Raw genomic sequence first — 20,173 nt, forward strand, 5'->3', positions numbered from 1 at the left:
GAAGAAAGTATCATTTTGTAATTAAAATGTGACAATTTGGTATCGGTATTCATTACTGTAATTATTTGCTGCCTGACACTCAAAACAGTAAACTGCTGCTAGACGTAGTGAAGTGACAATTCTTCTACGTATAAAAGAACGATCTATATCGACTGATTCTACAAAGTCGCCCATATCATGTTCGTGCAGAGTGTCATTACGGTGGATATACAATATCATTTTTTCGCGAAGAGAGTGCGGGTCCCCTTGAATGCCCTAATGGTACACCCCTGGTGCTGTGTGTTTCCATGGTAATGCACTGTGTAGTCACAGAAAATAAGTTCTAAAATTGAAATAGCCTGGCCCTGTGGTGTAGGGGGAAACGCGTCCGCCTGTCACCCGGCGGCCCCGGATTCGATTCCCGGTTAGGTCAGGGGTTTATAATTGTAAATGTTTAATATCCCTGGCCTGGGGACTGGCTGTTTGTATCGTCCCTAACGTTCCTTTTCCCACATTCAACACCCTACGCTTCCGCAACTTCCAAATACACGCAGGTGCAACCATGGTGCAACTAGGGGCAAAAGATTTTCTACGTCGACGCCCCGAAATAATACCATTTTTTAAAAGCATTGAAATAAAGAGTTTCCTATCGTGTCCATATCACGCATTTTGCTGATCTAAGAGCGAGGAATTTGTCCTGAAAGTTTGGCACATTCTGTATATTTTGTTCACTGTGGTGATTTTTGCTTCTCCAGAAAAATTTCATGAAATACTTTTACGGCATTTTAGAAATAAGCCAAAGGTATGTAAGAGTCTCCAGTCAGTACAGCACGATATATATATTAGAGGTGGCGACGGAGCGAGTAATACCGATGAGTAATCCGGTTGTAGCGGTAGAGCGCACCACCGATCCCCTCCGCTTACAACTGCAAGTACTCGCGGAGGACCTGAGCACAGTGTAGCGCACAACACACGTACGAAAGTACCTGTATTCAATCTGTGTGTTTCGAATGTACGTATATATTTCCTACGCTTGTTATGTTTTCTAGATAATGTAAAGTCTGTTAGATTATATTTGTGGTGTTAGTGTGATATTTAAACATATTCGTAGATAGCAGTTATATTTTTAGAACATTTAAAGGAATTTAAAGAAATTTTTACAGAACGTTGTTCCACGAATGCCACGAAAACCGTCGGATGCCTGGCAGTTTTTTGACATCACTGATAATAGGAAACACGCATAATGCAAATTTTGTGGCCGCACATGCGCGACGGGTGGTGGCACATCAAATATAATATAATATAATATAATATAATATAATATAATATAATATAATATAATATAATATAATATAATATAATATAATATAATATAATATAATATAATATAATATAATATAATATAATATAATATAATATAATATAATATAATATAATATAATATAATATAATATAATATAATATAATATAATATAATATAATATAATATAATATAATATAATATAATATAATATAATATAATATAATATAATATAATATAATATAATATAATATAATATAATATAATAACTGTATTTATAGAAGCATTCTACTGATAGCTGTTTGGCATTGGGACGTGTAGTAGTATGTTGTCAGATATGTTTTGTAATCACATTTGCAAAGAAGGACATTCCAGTCAACGTTCATTTACGTAATTACTTTTGTCATCCTGTAGATGAAATTATGTCAGTGTTTTCCATTATATTCTGATATATTCAGGTTATTCTTCTCATTAACAGTGTACCGTATGATATGAACTTACGAAATAATTGTTAATACATTACTTTTCTGTTAACTTCCAATCCCCTTGTATACAAACCCTTTCGGTAGGTATGCGCCATACTTTTTTTTTCACTATTCGAATGAGTTAACTACACGAGTTACTAACATTTATTCCACATACTACCTCCTACTCCCTAGCAGTTACGTATATAACAATTATAGTGAATATATATGCAGTTATTTACAGTTGTTACGTTGTGAGAGAAGGGTATTAATAGGGGGATGCATTACCTTCGCAGTACCATACCTATAACGTGTTTAAACGTCCCGCGTCAGGACATTCACTCGGTACTACCGGGTGATGACGTCACAACAACTGCTCCGCTCCGCTCCGCTCCGTCCCCAGCACTAATATATATCAGAAAGTTTGAATCAATTGTATCTGTGGAACGCAGAGATGGTGAAAGAAGGTGGGGATTTGAATGGGTCAAACTACAATACCAAGAATTGAATTAAAATTTTAACAAAGGTTATATTTCTTACAACATTAAAAAACAAACTTAACAAATTTCCACTAGGTGAAATCACAAGGAACATTCAGGTACAATGCCAATCTTGAAACTATTCAAACTGGCGGAAAGAAAAAGACGTGTTGCCAACCGAAAAAATGAACATAGATTCAGTTATGGAAAACCTAGGAATACGAAATTTCTTTAAGTTATTCCACCTTGCACCAGAGTGCATGACCAGAGTTTTCGTTAGTGTCATCTGTGGAAAAATGTCCAAACTTCTTGATGTATAGCGAAACAAAACAAGGAGAAATTCAATCAGTTTAGGAAGCTTCACAATAACGCAATTATTCAATATTTCACTAGTGGCATCTTCTGATTAAAGTTCCTTTTGGTCGATAGAGGAGTTTGTTAAGGCGGAGTTGAGGGGACAAACATCACCCTCAAATGCCTTCCTTGGGGTGCCGCAGACGAATTTTGAGAAAATATTTCCATGTGAAAAAAGTTTTTATAATTCTTTTTCCGAAAATAGGTCTGTAGAAAAATACGTAAATCCAGATTTAAAGTGTCCTTGTGGTCGCAGAAAGATATATTTGACGGCAGATACACCTCTCTGTCCACTATGAGAGGAGTAGTTGTGGTGATGGTCACCGCAGATTAGATGTGTTGGCGGTACGGTTACGGCACTTCAGATGGACTCGGGCGCGCCGTACAGGAGGAGGCCTCACTAGTCGCCAGGTCGCCGACCGCTGAGGGGGCACCTGGGCGACACGGAAGTGTTGTTGAAACTTAAGGGTGTACGACCTTTATCTGAGAGGCACAAGGGCGGGCGGCGTTGGTGGCCATGTGTGTGTAAATAACGCATGGATGCAGGAGAGGGGTCCACCAAGAAATTCACAGAAGGAAAACCAGAGGGGAAGATCGTACATAAGATAAAATATACCCAGCAGGGCTGAAGGCCTTAACTCTATTCTTATCAGATTTTTTTAAAAAAGATACGTGATCTTCGACTTCTGCCGACTCTAAATGGCTAAAGTAAACAACCATTAAATTACACAGGTTTCACCTGAGAGAGATAAACCCTAAAGGTCCTCTCTGTGGCTAGACTGCTTAACAAAAAGGGGCATGCTTGCCCGCAGGAACAAGATTCCTAACCATGACTTGAACTCCGACTTTTAAACTGGTGGGCCTCCGTCCACGATCACATCTTTCCTTAACCTTTTCATGGGAAGCTTTAAGATTGGCTTTAGTATTCTTCCATAGATCTCTAATATTATCGGGATCTATTGTCTCTGGTAAAATATCATTAAGTGACCAAAGGTTAGAGAGCGGCGTATTACGGACAAATTTAAACATAAGAGAAGCTGGAGTAAACTTATGGGAGTCATGAACCGCCGAACTTAAAGCAAACGCCAACCAATGAAGGGACGTATCCCACCTGGAATGATCTTCATGATGAAACGCAATTAGAGCAGATCTAAGATTACGATTGACCCGCTCAGCCATAGATGTTTCAGGATAATAAGCCGAAGTAGTTACATGTGATATAGGCAGATCAAAACAAAATTAACGGAATAACTTGGATGTGAATGCCTGACGATTATCAGAAACAATATATTGACAAGGGTCAAAATAAGCAAAAATAGAATTCAAACAAGAAATAGTGGACTGAGCGGTTGCCAGCTTAGTCGGAAATAACCAAGAAAATCTAGTGAAACCATCTACACATACCAGAATGAATTTATTGGCGTTTCCCTTTGATTGGGGGAAGGGTCCGACGTAGTCTATATATAGGCGTTCCATCAGGTGCGACGCTTGGTGAGAAGATAATAGACCTAGCTTAGTGCATAAGGTGGGCTTACTAAGCAAGCAAGATTTACAAGCTTTTACCAATTCACGAATTTCGCCATCCATACCTTTCCATATGAACATTTCTTGGATCATTTCCCGAGTTTTGAAGATCCCTAAATGCCTCCCAATGGGGTCTCATGATAGTACTTGAAGATCATAGGTACAAGCATGGCTGGAACCACTACTTTCATCTTTTGGTCATGCCTCGACGGACAACAACAAAACTCCGTTTTTCAACACATAAGGGAGACATGTTCCCCAGAAGAAAGGGTTTCAATAATAGGGGCCAGCACAGGGTCTCCACGCTGATATTTTTCAATATCCCGAAATAACGTGGGGGCATCAGTTAAGATGGCATTAATGCCCGAAATTATGGGAGTGAGAAGAGAAGAACTGTCTTACTTCTGGGTGGTCTCCTCGTCATGAGAAAACATGCGGCTCAGTCCATCCGCAACAACATTTTCAGATGCTCTGATATGCCTCACATCAAACTGGATGGCAGAAATCCTGATGGTCCAACGGGCTATACGACCAGTACGAAGCGGCCTAGCTACTGTAATACCCAACTTAAAGCTTGGTTATCTGTTTCTAGGTCAAACTTGACATGTTCCTGATAGAAACGGAACTTCCCTAGTGCAAATAAAACTGCTAAACCCTCAAGTTCATAGATGGAATATTGGGCCTCTTGAGCCTATGATGTCCTAGAAGCAGAGGCAATGGGTCGCCTTCGGAGTTCTGTTTCCTGAAGAAGGACGAATGAGGCATCGGTTTGGAAAATGAATTTCTTTGAGAATTCAGGCATTAAAGGGCGTTAAAGAGAGCTAATTTCAGATCTTGAAAAGCGGCAGCACCCATTCGAATTTGACGCCTTTCCTACGGAGTAAATTCAAGGGCGCCGCCCTGTTAGCGAAAATAGGAATAAATTTCGTGAAGAAATTCACCATGCCGATGAATCTGGCAATAACTTTGATGTCCTTACGAGGTTTGAAATCACGGATGGCCTGTGTTATGGAATAATCAATAGAAACACCATTGGGCGACACAAAATGCCCTAGGAATGACATAGAAGGTTTAGCAAGAGTTACCTAAGATAACTTGACAGTCAATCCGACCTTACGAAGGCGATCGTATACTTCCTTTAGATGATCAAGGTGTTCTTCAAAGGTCTCAGAGCCGTGCGCGTAGAGGCGCGCGGCTGTGAGCTTGCATCCGGGAGATAGTAGGTTCGAATCCCACTGTCGGCAGCCCTGAAAATGGTTTTCCGTGGTTTCCCATTTTCACACCAGGCAAATGCTGGAGCTGTACCTTAATTAAGGCCACCGCCGCTTCCTTCCAACTCCCAGGCCTTTCCTATCCCATCGTTGCCATAAGACCTATCTGTGTCGGTGCGACGTAAAAGCCCCCTAGCAAAAAAAAGTCTCAGAAAATACAACGACATCATGAAGATAGTGATACAAGTATTCAAATTTGATGTCGGAGAAGACCCAATCTAGCAGTCTAGTGAAAAGAGCTGCCCGCGTGGAGATCCCGAAAGGCACGCGGTTGTACTCACGCAAGTTCCAATCCTTGGTAAAAGCAGTTAGATGTTTCAATTCTTCAGCTAGAGGGATCTGGTTGTATGCCTGATTAAGGTCTAGGATGGTAAAGAACTTGGCTTTTCGAAACGATGGAAAAACAAGAATCAAGGTCAGGAAGAGTCACAGGCCAGAAGCCACCTTGGGGTTTCGGCACCAGATAAATGGGCGATGAATACGCTGATTTAGAAGGTCGAATAATACCGTCCTTTTACATCTGATCCATGATCTCTTTAAGAGCCTTTATTTTAGGAGGAGGAAACCTATAAGGCGGAAATCTGACTGGAATCGAATCCGTATCCTCAATCTTGCATTCAGTAAGGTCAGTAACACCAAGAGTATCAGAAAATGCATCAGGAAACGACTGACACAATTTACGAATACTATCAGCCTGCTCCTCAGGTAGATGCCTAAGGTCTAACAACATCTCATCTTGGGTAGGCGAAACAGATGAACATGACACGGAGTTACATTTGAGAAAAGGAATTTTAAAAGTATTAGCAAATTTGAAGGTGCAAGACTTGCTCTAAATTTCGAGCACCAGACCAGTAGAAGACATGAAATCCACTGCCACTATTACGGGGCAAGACAAGTGTTTAGTCACAAAATAATTTTTTTCCAGGTGAATTTAGAAATTCGAATTTTAGCAAGGATGAAACCCAAAATTTATAATGGAGAAGAGTTAGCCGAAACGCATTTGACAGTAGACGAAAAAGGGTCAGGAAACTTACAACAGTTTTTAATTTGGAATACCATTCAGCCGAAATCATAACCCTGAGTCTAATAGAGCAGTGCAAGTGCCGGTGTCTCTGTAGGGCCTTCAAATGATGGATTAGAAGAACGGGGCTGAGCCTGTGGAATATGAACATGACGACTCAGTCGATGACACTAGTCACTTCATATTATTGGAGTTCGCGGACGTTGCATCAGAAGTTGAGCAGGAGGAGATGCTATTAGCGTTAGGGCAATTCTTGGCTCGGTGAGTAAACGAAACTCATATAAAACATCCTTGTGATGACCCTACTCCATTCTTTGTCCCACTCGATTTTATCACTGGGCGCTTATTACGCAGATGTTCCGTAGGCCCACCAGCATAGCGCTTGCGGGTGGTAAAAGTTCGGCGAGGTGGAGGCCGATAACTACTAGACGATGGAGGAGGCTCCTTTGCAACTCTTGAGGTGTCGGCATACCTTACTCCATCAGCTGAGGCAGCCATAGTCTCTAATTCTGCCAAGCCTTGGAGACGAATTTCAAAACGTAAGTAAGATCTATAAGGTGTAGAGATACCTTCAACAATAGTTTGCAATATTTGGTCCTCAGAAATATGCAGAGTGAACACTCGGGTATAAAATTTGATATCTTGGATGAAGTCTGCAAGATTTTCGTCCAGACGTTGTACCCTAAAATAGAACTTCTGTATTTTATATGGCATTGCCCTAGCCGGAATGAAATATGCCAAAAGGTGCGCATGGAAGTCTTCTATGGATGAGCGATCAGCAATGGCCTTAACTATGTTGTCCGAGAGGATGCCTGGGGAATATGGATACATAATTTGAAGAATTTACGAATGAGAGAGGGAAATACTAGAGCATGATCTTGAGAAATGAAATGACATCATTAGTGGAGATGACTGAAAATTTAGAAATTCCCCTAAGCAACATAGCCAATGGATGGGGCAAACTACTAAAACAGGGTGACATAATTGGTGACGGCATAGAGAGTTGAGAGGCTTCCAACACAGCATTGTTAAAAAAGAAAAGTGAAATTTTTTGAATGACCAGACTCAGTTTTCAATGAGGCCGGTGTTTGTTGAGTTGCCCCAGATGTTCCACTTTCCAGCATTTGGAAGAATCCTCCTCACTCGCTGGGGATTGGTCGGGTTTGGGAGCAGCTGCCCCAGTCAACAATTGATTAACTAGCCTCCCTAGCATGATCTTCTTTCAACTTTACAGACAATAGGTCCCTAGTCCTGTTATTAAAATGGAACAATCTAGCCTGTACTCTTTTAAGTTGGTTAGCAGATGGATCGCTTACTTCAAAAAAACAAACTACAGACGATAATTCGATGGTATTGTCAGTGATAGTGGATAGAGCCTCATCAATTTCCTTCTCCCCCAAAATTGGGATACACATTGGCAATTCTAATGACTCTTTAAGTTTGGCAGTATCTGCCGCAACCGCGCCTCCAGATTGAACATTTCTAATGAGTAACTCATAGATCAATTCCTCCTTGCGCTAGTACCCGGGATGGAGGGCTTCGCGAGGCCAGACATGATGATAGAAAACTTACAAATTAAGAAAAGCTCCCAGCGACCGATAAAATTCTTAGAGTTCGGTGCGGATCCTATGTTTAGCCATCAAAATTTAAAATTAAAATTAATTTAGACCCATTCAACCACGCTCTGCTACCACTTGTTCCGGGGTATCTGTGGAACGCCGAGATGGTGAAAGAAGATGAGGGTTTGAATGGGTCTAACTGCAATACCAAGAACTGAATTAAAATTTTAACAAAGGTTATAATTATTTCAATATTAAAAACAAACTTAACAAAAATCCACTAAGTGAAATCATAATGAACAATCAGGTACAATGCCAATCTTGAAGCTAAACTTGGAAAAATCCGAGATTCCGAACTTTAACAATGTTGGTCTTCAAGCCCCTAGTTTTACAATTTCTGAACTACCAGCTCAAGTTTGCAATTCAGAATGAGAAATAATTTAGTCAAAGGCAGATATCCCCTAACTGAAGAGCACTTGCTCCCTATATTACAATGTCTAGCATTCCACAGGCACCCTTCACTATTACAAAACTTTGAAAAGAGCTAACAGACTCTCAGTTTCTTCCAGCCTACTCAAGGCAACATCTAAATCGTCCAATCTCTAACTTCTCAAGGCACAACTTACAAATTGAAATAGTTTTACACAGGGGTATCTAGTACCCAACCTATAGGGCCTCTGCTAAAAAGAACAGGTTAAATAAACGCCCCGAACACAAACTGAATGGAGACGTACACTGCGCTCCCAGATAATGAAAAATTAAACCCTACAGGGCTCTCGGCCGATGAAATGGGGATAGTCCCAAACTACTGAGGTGGCTTGCATGGAAATCACTTTAATACATTACAGAAAAGTACAGTTACTAAATCGTAGTCACCTCACATCAAGATGAAGGGGTGCTCGAGAGGGTAACTCACTCTCTATCCCCGATTTACAGTTAAAGACTTTATGACATTTTTACATTAGCCGAAAGACGATTTCATTTTAGAAAGGTTTGTTACTTAGTTAAGGATTCGGAACTTCCTCTTGGATTAAATCTGCGGAGAAAGCAAGAAAGATAGAATTTACGTGGCCATTACATTGTAGATGTTCTGCCGGCCTAAGAAAGCGGCGCCCCGCCTCCTGCCTTACACACTTAGAAAGACGGCGATCAATGGACAAGGCAGCCAGAAAAGCCGCAGTTTATATACCCTCAGGGAAGGTTCGACAGGATTCAGGACTAATCCGGCCACACATTCACAAAGTGAACAAGAAATGCGGGATTGGTTGAAAATTAATTACAAAAATTCCTGATTGGCTAGATTCAAAACTGGCGGAAGGAAAAAGAACTGTTGCCAACCCCAAAACTGAACATAGATTCAGTTATGGAAAGTCTAGTAATACGGAACTTCTTTAAGTTATAAGTTCTTCCACCTTGCACCAGAGTGCATCATCAGAGTTTTTGGTAGTGTCATCTGTGGAAAAATGTCCAAACTTCTTGATGTATAGCGAAACAAAACAAGGAGAAATAAAACAGTTTAGGAAATTTCACAATAACACAGTTACTTAATATTTCGGTAGTGACATCTTCACGTAGTATCAGTTTCAACTTTTGATCGATAGAGGAGTTTATTAAGGCGCTTATTTTGAATGAGCGTAGTTGAGGGGTACCTCCCGGTACACATTTAATCAATCTTACATTCCTCATTGTGATAATAACAATCTGTCACGTAGCTGTGAGCTTGCATTCGGGAGATAGTGGGTTCGAAGCCGCTGTCGGCAGACATGAAGATGATCTTCCTTCGTTTCCGACTTTCCAAACCAAACCCCATGACGCACCAGCCCCGGAGAACCATCGACTGTCAAGCGACCGCTGCTCAATCCGAAGGCCTGGAGACTACGGTACATCGTGTGGTCAGCACGATGAATCCTTATTCTTGGCTTTCTGGACCGGGGCCGCTATCTCACCGTCAGGCAGCTCCTCAATTGTAATCACGTAGGCCGAGTGAATCTCGAGCCAGCTCTCAGATCCAGGTAAAAAAAAACTAACTGGAAATCGAAGTCGGGGCCTCCGTATGAGAGGTAAACATTCTGCCCCTAGACCGTGGGACCGGCTGTGTTTCCCATTTTCACACCAGGAAGATGCTGCGGTTGTACCTTAATTAATAAGGGCACAGCCACATCATTCACACTCCTAGGCCTTTCCTATCCCATCGTCGCCATAAGACCTATCTGTGTCGGTGCGACTTAAAGTAAATTGAAAATAAACTGTCCAAAGTCATTAATGAACTGTCACGGAGTTCATGTCGTAGAGTTTCAGCACCCACATTTCAAACAGATCATCTTCAGTGCTTTCGAATTATATTTCATTTGGCGCAAACTGAAGATGGTTTAAAGGCCAAAACCTTTAAGCCACTATAGAGTAAAATCGAAGGAGATATTTCGTACTGATGGAGGAGGGGGTTGGGGGGTGTGCACACTCTAAATCTGACAGCGGTGAGAGCTAACTTCTAGGCTAGTCTTTAGAAACAGAACATCGTCATATTGGGAGATAATTACTTCCTTCAAATAATTAGTAAAACACACAAGAATAATACCTTAACTTTCCTTTAGCGGTAGTTCGTTGCAGCAATTCAAGAAGCCTTATTTCAAGCCTCAAGTTGAAAATGTCATTTCTTCCCTGTCATTGATATTACATATTCATCAGCCCATAACGTCAGAACACTTACCTCCACATTAACGCTTCTTGTTTCTCGAAGGGCGTGAGGGTTAGAGGCTCGACTCACAAGATGAGGTTATGACAGACAGCGTGCGCAGACCTCGCTGATAGGAGCACGTAAACTCGCTTTATGTGTTGCCATTAAAACGAGCTAATGTGCAACACTGCTGCGTGCGGTGAGCCGGCAACAACTGAACATCTCCCATGACCAGTGTTTACCAACCTGTATTACAAGCAACCCCATCATTGTGAGTGCTACAGTGGTATCTATATGCAAAGTAGCTCCGCGCCTGCCTCTGAGAGCCGAGTCCCGTGGTTCAAATCCCGGTCACTCCATCTGAGATTTGTGCTGGACAAAGCGCAAGTGGGACAGGTTTCTCTCAGGGTACTGTTGTTTTCTGTTTCATCTTTCATTCCAGAAACTCTCTCTAACATCATTTCATTTCATCTGTCATTCATTGATCATTGCCCCAGAGGAATGCGACTTGCTTCGGCACCCGGCACAGTTACTATCTTCGGCACTAGGCGAGGCTTCATTCATTCCATTGCTGACCTGGTCGAATGACTGGAAACAGGCTGTGAACAGGCGGTGAATTCGACTTTGGAACTTTGTAATTTTCTGACCTGAATTCATCGTCCGACTGTTCTTCTTGAAGTTCGATTGACTAACCGAGAGCCGTACTGATTTCAGACCTCTGGAGTGAATCGAAAACTAGCGAACCTTCGACAACTTCTTGCCTTTCTGCCTATAATGTGTTTAAGTGCAAAATACTCAGCTACGGGCATAAATCATTTAGGAATATATCAAGCACTTGGACCACGTCTTCCGTTGCCGTTGTCAGATACGCGGTAAGCTGTAGCAGCGGTTCATCTGTGACCACAGGAAGCGGAGCAGTTACGATCTCAGTGAATCAAGTCGAAGAAAACATGACCTTCAGGCAAGCAATTCAGTGTTGAAGACATCCGAGCTACGAATTTCAGGTAAATTAAGTATGAAAATACATTCTTTAGTAATTAGGCCTAAAGTCCTTTCCTTAATCATCGTTATCCGGTCGCAGTTTGCCTTTTTCTACCACTACGAGTTTCACCCGCGCCCTTATAACTACATTCGGTGTGGATATTTTCCAAAAATCAAATAACACCTGACGGTATCGAACTTAGGAACACAGTGCAGAAAGAATTGTGTAAATAACTTAATTTGGCTGGGATTTTAATAAAAAAGAAAAGGAGTAAAGAAACCAGCGGTTTTGGGTTAGCGTTTAGGTCGGAAGTGTTTTCCAAGACTCACAATTTGAAGCTCTCCGGGCCCTTGAGAGCTTAATTTTACGTTTTTCGTAGTATGGGGACCCCTACTTTCACTGCTAACAAATGTTTTAACACTTAAACGTCAAATTTAAAAACAAATATTAAATAAATTATGTAATTCTTTCTTTCCTTCTTTCTTTCTTTCTTTCTTTCTTAATCTATTTGCTCTCCACGGTCGGATTTTCCCTCGGACTGAGCGAGGGTTCCCACATCTACCGCCTCAAGGTCAGTGACCTGAAGCGCGAGACATTGGATCTGGAATACAACTGGGGAGGAGTACCTGTACCTTGCCCAGGCGGCCTCACCTGCTCTGCAGAACATGGGCCTTGTGAAGGGATGGGAAGATTGGAAGGGAGAGGCAAGTAAGAGGGAAGGAGGCAGCCGTGGCCTTAAGGTAGATACTATCCTGGCATTTGCCGGGAGCAGAAATGGGAAACCACGGAAAACCACTTTGAGAATGGTTGAGGTGGGAATCGAACCCACCTCTAATCAGTAGACCTCCAGAGGCTGAGTGGATCACGTTCCAGCCCTCGTACCAATTTTCAGATTTCGTGGCAGAGCCGGGAATCGAACCCGGGCCTCCGGGGGTGGCACCTAATCACTCCAACCTTTACACCACTTAATTACCCAATCCTTATCAAAATACTTTGTTTACTTCCCTCAAGTAACTAAATGTAACTTACAAGAATGTTATTTTCCTTTATACTTTCACACATATCGTAGTGTTCATTTTGTCGCAGAATTTCCACACTGAAACATGAAAATGTAAATAACCAGCTTCAGAACGACCGAATGAATTGCGACCTATCACCGACTTCGGCCAGTATTCCTCTAACGTGTTACGATACAACAATTAATATTTTGTAGTGATTTTTCGCTATCTTTATGTGATAACCCATATGCCGAAATGGAAAGCGAATATAGGTCGCAGTACATTGCGTTCGAAAAGTCCGTTTATCAGGTAACCATGAAACTGACCAACAAAGGGATTCCCGAATAACGTAGGACAGAGATAGTATGTCTTCACAAAGACAAAGAGAGTCATCTTTATCAAAATTCACTTCCAAGGTCTAGGTATATTACTCAGTATACGCAGCAGGGATACGGGGTGGCCTAGGGAGCAGTGATAAGGGATCAGGGAACTGGAAATCAAGTAGGGATGACATAAAATTCTTAGTGTTGAACTGTAGAAGTATTGTAAAGACAGGAATAGGATTAAGTAATTTAATAGATATGTATTTACCATATATTGTAATAGGAGTTGAATCATGGCTGAGAAATGATATAATGGATGCAGAAATTTTCTCACGGAACTGGAGTGTGTATCGTAGAGATAGGATAGGAATGGTGGGAGGGGGAGTATTCATTCTAGTGAAAGAAGAATTTGTAAGCTACGAAAAAGTTAAAACTGAGACACATGAAATTCTAGGTGTAAGGATCATTTCTAAAGGTAATAGGCAACTTGATATATTTGGAGTGTACAGACCGGGAAAGGGTAGCACTGACGCGGATTCGGAATTATTTGATAAGATGAAAACAGCTATGTAGGAAATGACATGGAAAGAAATGTGATTGTAGAGGGAGATCTGAATTTACCAGATGTCAATTGGGAAGGAAACGCGAACGACAGGAAGCATGACCAACAAATGGCAAATAAGTTAATATGGGAAGGACAGCTGATTCAGAAAGTGATGGAACCAACCAGAGGGAAAAATATCCTGGATGTGGTGCTGATAAAACCAGATGAGTTCTATAGAGAAACTGAGGTAACAGATGGTATTAGAGATCATGAGGTTGTTTTTGTCGTAGTTAGAAATAATTGTGATAGAAAGGAAGGTCTTAAAAGTAGGACTGTTAGGCAGTACCATATGGCTGATAAAGCAGGCATGAGGCAGTTTCTAAAAAGTAACTATGATCGGTGGAAAACGGTAAATAAAAATGTAAACAGACTCTGGGATGGGTTTAAAGAAATTGTTGAGGAATGCGAAAACAGGTTTGTACCATTAAGGGTAGTAAGGAATGGTAAAGATCCACCTTATTATAATAGAGAATTAAAGAGACTAAGAAGGAGGTGCAGACTGGAAAGAAATAGAGTTAGAAATGGCTGTGGAAGTAAGGAGAAATTGAAGGAACTTACTAGAAAATTTAATCTAGCAAAGAAGGCAGCTCAGGATAACACGATGGCAAGCATAATTGGTGGTCATACAAATTTTAGTGAAAAATGGAAGAGTATGTATTGGTATTTTAAGGCAGAAACAGGTTCCAAGAAGGATATTCCAGGAATAATTAATGAACAAGGGGAGTGTGTATGTGAGGATCTTCAAAAGGCAGAAGTATTCAGTCAGCAGTATGTAAAGAGTGTTGTTTACAAGGATAATGTCCAGATAAAGGAGGAAACTAAGGCTAAAGAAGTATTAAAATATACATATGATAACAATGACATTTACAATAAGATACAAAAGTTGAAAACTAGAAAAGCGGCTGGAATTGATAAGATTTCTGAGGATATACTCAAGACAATGGGTTGGGATATAGTACCATATCTGAAGTACTTATTTGATTATTGTTTGGTCAGAGGAGCTATACCAGATGAATGTAGAGTTGCTATAGTAGCCCCTGTGCATAAAAGAAAGGGTGATAGACATAAAGCTGAAAATTACAGGCCAGTAAGTTTGACATGCATTGTATGTAAGCTTTGGGAAGGCATTCTTTCTGATTATATTAGACATGTTTGTGAAATTAATAACTGGTTCGATAGAAGGCAGTTCGGTGTTAGGAAAGGTTATTCCAGTGAAGCTCAACTTGTATGATTCCAGCATGATACTATTGAAGTATTCATTTCAGTTAACGTTTTAAAATGTGTGCATATACAAGAATCTCTGTCATGTTTTGCAAATATTTTGTATTGTTCCCAACACGAGGTTCAACACTCTCCTATTAATAATAAATATCATAAGAATCATAATAATAATTGTACCGGGAGGTACACCTCAACTCCGCACATTCAAAATAAGCGCCTTAATAAACTCCTCTATGGACCAAAATGTGAAATTGCTACTACATAAAGTTGAGACTTTAATTAGAAGATGTCACCACTAAAGTATTAAGTAATTGTGTTGTTATGAAGTTGCCTAAACTGACTGAGTTTATTTGCTGTGTGTTTGTTTACATCAAAAGTTTTGGATGTTTTTCCACAAATGTCACGACCAAAAAAACTATTGTCATGCACTCTCGAGCAAGCTAGAGGAAGTGTTATTGAAAGAAATTTTGTATTTATAGGTTTTCTCAACTTTCATTTGATTTTTATGTAATTCTAGGTTTGCAAACACTTATGTCTCTTTCCGCCAGTTTTGATTCTGGCCAATGAAAATTTTCTGTAATTAATTTTCAGCCTATCACAGGTTCCTTGTTCTGTTTCGAGTGTAACTTTTGGGTTCAGCCAATAAAAATAAGAGGGGGTGTCCGGATTAGTCCTGAATTCTCTTGAACCTTCCCTGAGGGTATATAAGTTGCAGCTTTTCGAGTTTTCTTGTCTATTGATCGTCGTCTTTCTGAGTGTGTGTGTGTTAAGGCAGGAGGAGGGACGCCTCATTCATCGGCAGGCAGTACATCAGCCAGGTAATGGCCACATAAATTAAATCTTTCTTGCTGTTTCCGCATACCTACCGGAGGGGAAGGTCAGAATTTTTAACTATGTAACCGTTTTAATGTAAAGCTCTTGTTTTTCAAGTAGGGTCCGTTGACCTCGATGTTAGGCCCCTTTAATAACAAGCATCGTCATCATCATCTTATTTTTCATGTAAAATTTCATAAAGTCTTTAACTGTAAATCGGGGATAGAGAGTGAGTTACCCTCTCGAGTTCCCCTTCATCTTGGTTTGAGGTGACTACAATTTCGTAAATGTCTTCTTCCTGTAATGTATTAAATTTATTTTCATGCAAGTCACCTCAGTAGCTTGGGACTAGCCCCTGTTTCATTGGGCCCAGAGCCTGTTAGGGTGTTAATATTTCATTACCTAGGAGCGCAAGTGTAGGCCTCCATTCAGTTTGTGTTCGGGCCATTTATTTAACCTATTCTTTTTCCGCAAAGGCCCATTGGGTTGGGGACTAGATACCCCTGTGTAAAACTGTTTCCATTTGTAATTCGTGCCTTGGGAGGCCGGAGAATGGGCTGTAAAAATCGAGAGCCTGTAAGCTCTTTTCAAAGTTTTGTAATAGTGAAGGGTGCCTCTAGAAGGCTAGACATTGTGATTTTGGGAGCAAGTGCTCTTGAGTTAGGGGATTTCTGCCCTTTACTAAATTATTCTTCATTTTGTAAATTTTGTAAACTTGAGCTTGTAGCTCAGAAATTGTAAATCGAAGACTTGAAGCCCAAAATTGTTAAATGCCCTATTCTGGGATTCTCTATTTTCAATCCACAAATTTGTTATTGATCACTCAGTGAAGAAAATTGTTAAGTTGGAAGTTCTAAAAGAAATGTAACCTTTAGTTATACTTTTAATTCAATTTTGATATTGTAGTTGGACCCATTCACCGCAGCACCTTCTTTCACCTCTTTCCGCTCCACGGATATCTGCGTAACAATAACAATAATTTTATTAGCTTTACGTAGCACTAACTACTTTTACTGCTTTTGGAGACGCTGATGTGCCAGAATTTAGTCCCGCTGGAATTCTTTCATGTTCCATTAAATCTATCGAAACGAGGATGACGTATTTAGGCACCTTCAAATACGACCGGAATCAGCCAGGACCAAAACCTGCGACACTCTCTTGTCGGCACTGCCATCAGCTTGACAGCGCATCTCCTCAAAGTACTAATACATTTCTTCAACTCCCGGAAAAGTGATTACGTGGTCCTTGAATGAGCACGAGGTCACAGATTTCTTTAAGATTCCCTTTATGAAGTTGTTACGACAACACGTTGACTAATTATATATCTATATTCTTTATTTTAATTAGAGAAGAAGTCTCGGCAATTCTGCCCCTTGGCTGATAAATTAAACATGACAACAAGATCTTCGTTTCCAGTGACGGATAAAACCAAATTTGGCAACAGCAAAGGGCGCTCATTTTAATTCCGCCGGGGAAACCCGACGACCCTTTAATTATAATAAAGGCAAAGACAATAATAACACGAAAGAAACAAAGAACAGAACTCTACTCACAGCCTTAGACAAGCATCCAGCACACAGCAGGTCTTGAACTGCTCAATAGCAGATGTTTACACCTCCCAAACAAAAAGATAAGAAGGAAAGCAAAGGTCGGAGATTGAACGACTGAGGCAACATCTGAAAGAGCCGATAACGGATGATAACTCATGATATTTTCTGGCTGATAAATATCTTAACTGCAAGATTAATGTGTTACGTGAATATTGTTCTCTATCCGATGGACCGCAGATAACGTGTCATCAACTTCCCGTACTTCACATATACCGTTAGTGTAGGTAGTCCACATCCTATGACGAGAATACTGTGTCAGAGTGGACTAATCAAGGACGTGTAAGTTTCTTCATTTTCTTTTTCGGCTTAATAAAATCATTTTCAAATCCCTCTGATTATTTAACCCGTTTGCCATCCAGCGTTGTTTTTTCCTAGGGCTCAGCGAGAGATCCCTTCTTCTCCTCCTCATGGACACATTTGGTCGTAAGGAGGACCAGTACCTCGAACACGCATCTCGTGCGGGATGGTAAGGAAGAGGGCCTTTGCCTGGAGAAAAAGTCGAAAACCACGGAAAACCATTTCAAGCATGGGTGAGGTAAGAATCAAACCCCTCTACTCAAATGAACTCCAGTCCTCGTACGAGTTTTCAAATTTTGTATATGAGCCAGGAGTCGCTACAGTATTCTAGATGAAGCTGTGTACTGTAATAACATAGGTATTTAAAACTTCAATTTTAGGCTCAGCATTGATATGGAATATCTCTGTTATCACAGTCTGTGCGATAAAAATATAAAAGACGTAGATGATCAGAAATTTAATTCAATATAACTTTATTCATCGATAGGACCACTAATAACATAAACTTTAGACATGATACTGTGTAGGCTTTTGAACTTATGCCGTGTCAAGAAAATAAGGTGAAAATCTTTACGTTTCGCAGAGAACTGTGCTCTGAGTCATCAGAAGAAAATCCCGAATGTCCACATGAAAGGCTTCTTAAACAATGAAATTTTGAAATTTAGAAAGTTATAATAGAAGTGGAAATGGTACGTTCATTCATCACCAGATGGCTCCCAGGACGTGGCAACGCTAGCGTTCGAAGCGGAAGCTCATCGAACCATCAGAATCAGTCTAAGAGGGTCACATAACGTGTGTACGTAAGACATGACATTGACACAAGCCTGGAATGAAACATCTGGCGACGAGGAACGTACGAATTTGGAAAACACCGAGAAGAAATAACAATAGTGAAGGGACCGGGAAGGGAACTACCTACGTAAATTCTTAATGGCTGGCAACCAGGTATTACTTAATTGATAGCCGGTGTCCCTGTTGAAATTGTTAGGATTTCTACGTATTTCCACAGCTTCCCGTATAATCCCGGACCTGTAGTGTCTAGTGTGGGTACGAGTTCGAGCATCTTGGAACATGACTTCGCGTGCTCAGCTATTGCTGGCTGAGACGTATATTATGTTCATGTTCCTTGATACGGGTACCATTGGACCGGCATCTTTGTCCGATGTATACTTTACCGCAAGTACAGGGAATTTCGTACACCCCAGGATGTAAAAGGGGGGACAATTTGTCCTTGGTTTTACTCAAACTGTAAGCAATTTTAGTGGCGGCGACAAACACGGTATTTATATTGTGTTTGCGGAGGACCTTGGCAATTCAATCTGTGGTGTTGTGAATGTAAGGCAAGTGGGCAGTTCTCTTCACTTCTCCCTTCTGTGAGCTTTGATTCGTCGTTTCTCAGGGATGAAGGGCTCTAGGAATCTGCAAATCGCTTCCACTTCTATTATAACGTTCTAAATTTCAAAAAAGTCATTGTTTAAGAAGCCCTTCTCGTGGACAGTCGAGATTTTCTTCTGATGACTCAGAGTACAGTTCTCTGCGAAACGTAATGAATTTCACCTTATTTTCTTGACACGGCATAAGCTCAAAAGCCTATATCATGTCTATAAGTACTGGCTGTGAAAGTATCAATGGCAAATGGATTTTTGAGAATCGAGTGTTATGCCTTCATTCGCCGACTTTACGTACATTTTTTCATTAAATTCTCTTCAGCCATTTTTTCGTGGTGCGCGTAGTTACAGACAAAACTCTTATAGATGTCACACTGCTGGAGATGAAACTACTAAATGCGGCGTAATGCCTGGCTTATATTTTTACAATTTGATTTACGTCGCACCGACACAGATAGATTTCATGGCTACGATGGGATAAGAAAAGGCTAGGGGTGGGAAAGAAGCGGCCCTACTCTTATTTCAGATACTAACCGAGCATTTTCCTGGTCTGAAAATAGGAAACCACGGAAAGGCATCTTCAGGGCTGCCGACAGTCCCGTGACCCGAAGCCGCGTGGCCAACTTATCCGGTGGTTGGTTTGCAACTAGCGCCCGGATGTATAGGCAGTGTTAGTTTAGCTATCAAAATAATTTGTCGAGTAGGAGGCACCGTCTTGCCCGCTCTTCTGAAATGTAACAAGAATAGCATAATTTTCAGGAGTACCAAGAGGCGCGGCTCGTGAGGTTTATGCAGATCTCACGGCAAAACTGTTGCGCGGGCTAGTGTAGGGAATTTGCAATCTGACCTTTTAATGGCTAAATACCCAGACTCTATTTTCAACCAAAACGAATCCCGAACAACGCATGTGCGAATTTTCAAATAAACTGACGTGTCCCGTGGCTCGGATTGATAGACGACACAACGTGCTTACTTTACACAATGTCGTTACATTCCAGCATTGCAGGAAAATACATTAAATGCAATTAATTTAATGTGTAGAGCTGACGACAATCCAAGTGGTCCGTCTCTAAACCCTTCGAGTGCCTTCACTACTATTCGGAGAAGGTCTTACGTGGACTGCATTTAGAGCTATCTCCCATGTGGCAGATTCCCTATCCATTGTTTACGTAGGTTTTCTTTTAACATTTTCAAACCGGGCGAGTTGGCTGTGCGGTTAGGGGCGTGCAGCTATGAGCTCGCATCCGTGAGATATTGGGGTCGAACCCCACTGTCGGTGGTTTTCCGTTGTTTCCCAATTTCACACCAGGCA

At 40.9% G+C, this 20,173-nt stretch overlaps 1 protein-coding gene across 2 annotated transcripts in view; it reads right to left on the bottom strand.

Annotated features, from left to right (window-relative positions):
* The window catches only part of LOC136872817 (vanin-like protein 1), a 122,779-nt gene extending 105,555 nt beyond the window's left edge, over positions 1–17,224 (bottom strand). For both annotated transcript variants that reach the window (XM_068225815.1, XM_068225814.1), the window contains exon 1: positions 17,120–17,224. The gene's annotated coding sequence lies outside the window, so the exon portion shown is untranslated. The remainder of the gene's footprint in view (positions 1–17,119) is intronic.
* Positions 17,225–20,173: the final 2,949 nt, after the last annotated feature.

The sequence above is a fragment of the Anabrus simplex genome, chromosome 2 (genome assembly GCF_040414725.1).
Source record: "Anabrus simplex isolate iqAnaSimp1 chromosome 2, ASM4041472v1, whole genome shotgun sequence".
Lineage (NCBI taxonomy): Eukaryota > Metazoa > Arthropoda > Insecta > Orthoptera > Tettigoniidae > Anabrus > Anabrus simplex.